Source organism: Micropterus dolomieu, unplaced genomic scaffold, assembly GCF_021292245.1.
Source record: "Micropterus dolomieu isolate WLL.071019.BEF.003 ecotype Adirondacks unplaced genomic scaffold, ASM2129224v1 contig_12333, whole genome shotgun sequence".
In the NCBI taxonomy this organism is placed as follows: domain Eukaryota; kingdom Metazoa; phylum Chordata; class Actinopteri; order Centrarchiformes; family Centrarchidae; genus Micropterus; species Micropterus dolomieu.
This window is the reverse complement of record NW_025741319.1, coordinates 1-6,567: the sequence shown is the minus strand read 5'-3', so window position 1 is coordinate 6,567 and position 6,567 is coordinate 1. Positions and strand designations below refer to the sequence as shown.

The following is a 6,567-nucleotide window of genomic DNA, read 5'->3' as shown; positions in this document are numbered from 1 at the left end:
GAGGAGGCCGTAGGAGGGCAACAACCCAGCAGCAGGTGGTAAGGTGGCCCGACATCCACAGGTGGGGGTTGTGCTTACAGCCCAACACCGTGCAGGACGTTTGGCATTTGCCAGAGAACACCAAGATTGGCAAATTCGCCACTGGCGCCCTGTGCTCTTCACAGATGAAAGCAGATTCACACTGAGCACATGTGACAGACGTGACAGAGTCTGGAGACGCCGTGGAGAATGTTCTGCTGCCTGCAACATCCTCCAGCATGACCGGTTTGGCGGTGGGTCAGTAATGGTGTGGGGTGGCATTTCTTTGGGGGGCCGCACAGCCCTCCATGTGCTCGCCAGAGGTAGCCTGACTGCCATTAGGTACCGAGATGAGATCCTCAGACCCCTTGTGAGACCATATGCTGGTGCGGTTGGCCCTGGGTTCCTAATGCAAGACAATGCTAGACCTCATGTGGCTGGAGTGTGTCAGCATTTCCTGCAAGAGGAAGGCATTGATGCTATGGACTGGCTTGCCTGTTCCCCAGACCTGAATCCAATTGAGCAAATCTGGGACATCATGTCTCGCTCCATCCACCAACGCCACGTTGCACCACAGACTGTCCAGGAGTTGGCGGATGCTTTAGTCCAGGTCTGGGAGGAGATCCCTCAGGAGACCATCCGCCACCTCATCAGGAGCCCAGGCGTTGTAGGGAGGTCATACAGGCACGTGGAGGCCACACACACTACTGAGCCTCAGTTTGACTTGTTTTAAGGACATTACATCAAAGTTGGATCGGCCTGTAGTGTGGTTTTCCACTTTGATTTTGAGTGTGACTCCAAATCCAGACCTCCATGGGTTGATAAATTTGATTTCCATTGATAATTTTTGTATGATTTTGTTGTCAGCACATTCAACTATGTAAAGAAAGGAGTATTTAATTCATTGGTGTTCATTCATTCAGATCTAGGATGTGTTATTTTAGTGTTCTCTTTATTTTTTTGAGCAGTGTATTAGCTTTTCTGTTAGGGATCACAGAAAGGACTCGTGAGCGGAAGTAGGCAGGCACACAGGCAGGACTTTATTTAAAGAGCTCAGAGATCGCAAAGGAGTTCGGGGGGCTGGCGGAGAGTTTCCAGTCTCGGGGGGATCCGATCGCACGGTGTCAAGACGGGCAGGCAGACTGGCAGGCAGTGAACAACGGACTGGTGATCCAGAATACAGGCAGGCTGGCAGCGACTCCACACCAGGGTGGAACTGTGGCAGACGGGAAACAAGAGGTTAGGCAAAGTCACAAAAAGGTATTTAGGCAAACTAGGAAATTGGCCAGAGCGATATACCACTGTAGGTAAACGGACAAACTGGCGACGAGTGGAGACTGAACCAGAGCTTAAGACTGCAGGCGTTGATGAGTCCCAGGTGCGGAGTGCTGCAGGTGGAGAGAGGCCAGGCTCGGACACGCCCAATCACACACAGACATGGGACAAGACACACATGACTGACAGAAACAACAGGGGCAGGGAAACTGAGAACAAGAGGAAAAGAGGGGAGAGAGACCAACCCATGACATTTTCAGTAAGTAGTAAAGACAGGGAGTGCTAATATATATGGAATTTATTGTAATGTGAACCATATCTTTTTTTTAAATGGACCTTTAACTGAAATATGGACAATATTTAAAACACAAAGTAAACAGGAGAGAACGCCTTTCCACTTCAGTCAGAAGCACAATGTGGAGGCTTCCCGGGTCTCTGCAGCTCTCTGGGTACCAGGTGGGACATCTGATCCAGTGTGACTCTGGCAGGAAAATGTGTAATAAATCTTCAGGTGATGAAAAATATAAAGTAAAGAACACAGATGAGTCTTTAAAAAATAGAATATTGTGGAGTGTTAATTTTCTAAGGTAATTTCTTTCACAAAGTGAAGCATTTCAAGCCCTTTTGTTGTTTTCATCTTGAGGATAACGGTTTATAGCTCATGGAAATAAAACTCCAGTATCTCAAAATGTATAAATAATTTTAGAATTACGTACAGTTTAAACTTTGAGTAGCAGATGTGGAGGCATCATATCCTAAACTAGAACTGATCACTAAAATCTTGTGACTAAAATAAAAAGTACCTTTCTCCCTCAAGTGTCCTATTCCAGACAATAATCTCTCACAGCCCTGCCGACAGCACCAACGGTACTCAAAATAGCGGTGTGGGGAATTAATTAATGTGATAACAGCCATGGCTAACGTTTTACAAGTTATACAGCTTCCATCATGTAAGTAAGGACTCTACCGCTGGCTTATTACGTTTATTACAAGTAACATAATCAGGTGACGAATCGTAACCAATGGTAGGTAAAAGGGTTAATTGATTTGTTTGAAACGTTAACGTAATTAATAACTGATTCATAGTTAACTATCAACATTGGTCTCAACTAAATCTAACTTTAGTGTTGCAAAATAACGTTGCCACATTTAGCCTATATATTAAAAAGCATTTAAAACCTTGTGAAGTATAATGTCAATAACAGATATGTGAGTTATTTTAATATTTTCCGGTATCTTACCTTGGCTGTAAGCTGGTAATGACCGTAAACTGGTAACAAAACCGCCACAGGTTCCAAACTCCACCGTACAGTGCCGGGGGTTTAGAAGCTACCTCATATATCATTAGCTCCTTAGCTTGAGCTAACTCGGTCGGTCACGTCAAGCTAGGCGGGAGTTGTTGTTGTTGTTGGTGAGAAGTCATGTTTAAGGCTTGCTGCTAAACAAAACGCTTGTTTTCGGTCCAAAAATTATATGAACACCAACTTTTTAGGAGGAAGATGCAAAAGAAGTAACTACAATACACCAGAGGAGAAAAAAGTGGAAAAAGAACGATAAATAAAGAGACAGAAGGAAAAGAGATACAGTTTGAAGAAGGAGCTCAGAAACAGAGCATCAAACTGAAGGGAAACAAACACAGAGAGAACAAAAACAAACGAAGAAGAGGATAGAGGGACTCAAGCAAGTAACAGCAAACTACTGGACACTGAAGTAAGTTTTTGCATTCATTACTATAAAACAAGTGAAATACTCAAGCTAATAGCTAACAAGCTAACACTGGACTGTGGTTACCTAGCAACAACATTAATAACAGCAGTAGTGCTGTTTTAAACTCAGAACACAGAAGCTTGAAGATCAACAACTGTTTCATGATGTCTACACACTCTGAAACCATTGAATATCCCCCAGCTATCAAAAGCAAAACTGCAAGGGGAAAATATAAACAAACAATACTTCGAGAAAGACCAGAAATCCTGTTCCTGGACCACTACAAAGATGGAAGATCCTGCAATTTAATCTTCTGGACTGATGAACCATATGCCTGGCTGAATGTGTTCAGCTCTCATTACCCAGCAATAAAGACAGCAGGCATTTTTAATGGATGGAAAATAAGTGTACTGCAAGAAAATTACTCTGACACCAGCAGAATAATAGTGATGGGAAAAGTCACTCTTTTGAAAGACTTGAGTCACCAAATCTCGTTCATTAAAATGAACTAATCTTTTTTTGTGTCATTTCGTTCATTTTAACTAGGCTGGTTATAGGCTGGTGCAGCCCTCTAGTGGGAGATTTTTTTAAAAAACAGCGCAGTTCTCAAACAGAGAAGGCTGGCTTGCTCTAATTGACAAAGTATAATGCACAAATTCACTCTTGATCTTTCTCTATCATGGTTCTATAAAGCCCCATGGAGCCACAACCAAATTCAAACCATGGAAAAACCACAGAAATATGTTGTCAATATTCAATTAAGCCACTACTCCGGCTCACCTCTGTGGTAATTCAGCTCCTGGTAGAACGTCTCGGGTTACGTATGTAACCCTTGTTCCCTGAGAAGGAGAACGAGACACTGCATCGGTGACGACACTATGGGAACGCCTCTGGGCGTGGCAGGGCTGAACTATGAATGAAACTACTCCAATCCTATTGGTGTTGCTAGAACGGTAGTGTGTGATGGTGTAACCGGAGGCGTATATAAGCATGCCGGCACACAGGACACATTAGCCCTTTTCTATGAAGCAAGGCACTCTAGGCAGGATGAGGTGTGGCGGACCGACGCAGTGTCTCGTTCCCTGAACAATCCAGTTGCTGATGGTGTGTTTAGAAGCGGGGAGCCCAGCCTCGGGGGACCCGAAACACACCAGCAACTGGTCTGCTTTCCTCCACCGGGAAGACCTCAGAGTATAAATACTCAGCGCTCTGACAGGGCAGAGCAGATGAAGTCTCCCGTCCTCCGCCGTCACATGAGGTGGGGGATGAAACGCCTGCAGCACCGTGGACCCTGCCAAACTGGACGGAACCTTAGGGACATAGGCTGGACAAGGGTGCAGGATGGCCCTGATCCTCCCCGGGGCAAACTCCAGGCATCGAGGAGAAACCGAAAGTGCCTGGAGATCCCCCACCCTCCTCAGAGAGGTGATAGCGAGGAGAAAGGCCATCTTAAGGGTAATGTGCTTGGCCTCAGCCGACTCCAGGGGTTTCGAAGGGGGGCTCAGCCAGCGCTTCGAGAACCACTGCCAGGTCCCAGGTGGGAACCCTGGAACGAGTCACGGGTCTCATCCTCTGGGCTCCATGGAGGAAGCGCACGACCAGTGGAAGCCTCCCCAGGGGCCCATCACTCAGAGGGGCGTGGAACGCTGCAATGGCAGAACTCCAGTATCATAATTACCGAGCAGGTAACTGGGTCCACCGCCCGTTCTCTACACCAGGTGGCGAACACATTCCGCTTCAGGCTGTACATCCTTCTCGTGGATGGGGCTCTAGAGCTGAGTAGCGTCTCTACCGCTCCTGCCGTTAGGCCCACCTCCAGGAACTGCGCCCCCTCAGGGGCCAGACCCACAGCTGCCTCAGGGCGGGTGAAGGATCCGGCCCTCCGCCTGGGACAGCAGGTCTCTTCTCAGAGGGACCTGCCAGGGCGGGCCCTCCAGGAGCGATATTAAATCCGAGAACCACACTCGTGCTGGCCAAAACAGGGCTACTAGTAGTAATAATATAATAATAATTATCTTTATTTGTAGAGCACTTTTCAAAAACAAGTTACAAAGTGCTTTAATAAGTGTAAAGACAATAATACCCAAGAGACAATAATACAAAAACAATACAACATAAAGAAAAGAAAAGATACACGTTTAAGATAAATATTAAATTAGTAAAATACAATAAAATAAAAGGGATAAAATAAAGTCAAATAAGATCGGGAAAGGCTCTCCTATAAAAGTATGTTTTAAGAAGGGACTTAAAAGAGTTCACTGACTCAGCCGACCTGATTTCCTCGGGCAGGCTGTTCCAGAGCCTCGGGGCCCTGACAGCGCTCTGTCCCCTTTAGTTTTCAGTCGAGACTCTGGAACAGACAACAGACCTCTGCCCGAGGATCTCAAGGTACGTGCTGGTGTGTATGGGACTAAAAGTTCAGAAATATAACAAGGCGAGAGGCCATGTAGAGCTTTAAAAGTGATCAATAAAATTTTAAAGTTAATTCTAAAACATACTGGGAGCCAGTGTAATGAAGCTAAAATAGGAGTAATGTGGTCATATTTCTTTGTTCTGGTTAAAAGCCTGGCAGCTGAGTTCTGGACAGTCTGGAGTCGATCAATAGATTTTTGGGTTAAACAGGTGAAAAGGCTGTTGCAATAATCCAGGCGTGATGAGATGAAGGCGTGTAAAATGGTCTCTGTGTCATTAAAAGTTAACATAGATCGAATTTTAGCTATATTTCTAAGTTGAGACCCGATGACCAGGATTTCTGTTTTGTCTGAGTTCAGCTGGAGGAAATTATTTGACATCCATTTTTTAACTTCACAAAGGCAGTTGTTAAGTGAACTCAGCATTCCAGGGTCTGTGGATCTGACGGGCAAGTATATTTGTATGTCATCAGCATAAATATGAAAATAAATGCCATGTTTATGGATAATATGTCCAGCAGATACAAGGAAAACAAAATGGGTCCTAAGACCGACCCCTGAGGCACACCATATTTAACTGGACAGAATGAGGAGACATAGTTGTTTACAGACACACAAAACGTCCTATTTGACAGGTAGGATGAAAACCATTCTAGGGCAGTACCAGAGATCCCCACCCAGTGCCTCAGTCTGTCTAACATGATGTTGTGATCAATGGTGTCAAAAGCAGCGCTAAGGTCCAGGAGTACCAGGACTGAGCACATACCTTCATCAGCAGACATTAAAAGGTCATTGGTGACTTTAAGCAGGGCAGTCTCAGTGCTGTGGTACTTCCTAAAACCAGACTGAAACTTTTCAAATATTTTGTTATTTTCCAGTACAGTGAGCAGCTGTTTGGACACAATTCTTTCTAGAATCTTTGCAATAAAAGGCAGTTTTGAAATTGGTCTAAAATTATGTGGGAGGGAGGGATCTAAACTAGGTTTCTTTAAAAGTGGGTTCTCACAAGCCATTTTAAAATAATCAGGGACACAACCAGTAGATAGGGAGCTGTTGAAAACAGAGATCAAATGGGGCCCAACAGAATCTATTACTTTCAGTAAAAACTTCTGTAGGTATTACATCAAGTGGGCTGGAGGACACTCTCATTTGTGAT

At 44.9% G+C, this 6,567-nt stretch overlaps 1 long non-coding RNA gene across 1 annotated transcript; it reads right to left on the bottom strand.

Annotated features, from left to right (window-relative positions):
• Positions 1-1,035: 1,035 nt before the first annotated feature.
• LOC123966040 lies at positions 1,036-3,556 on the bottom strand. Its single transcript, XR_006823849.1, has 2 exons — positions 2,535-3,556; positions 1,036-1,774 (listed from the first exon to the last, which is right to left on the bottom strand). It is a non-coding gene; the product is annotated as an uncharacterized LOC123966040 (long non-coding RNA).
• Positions 3,557-6,567: the final 3,011 nt, after the last annotated feature.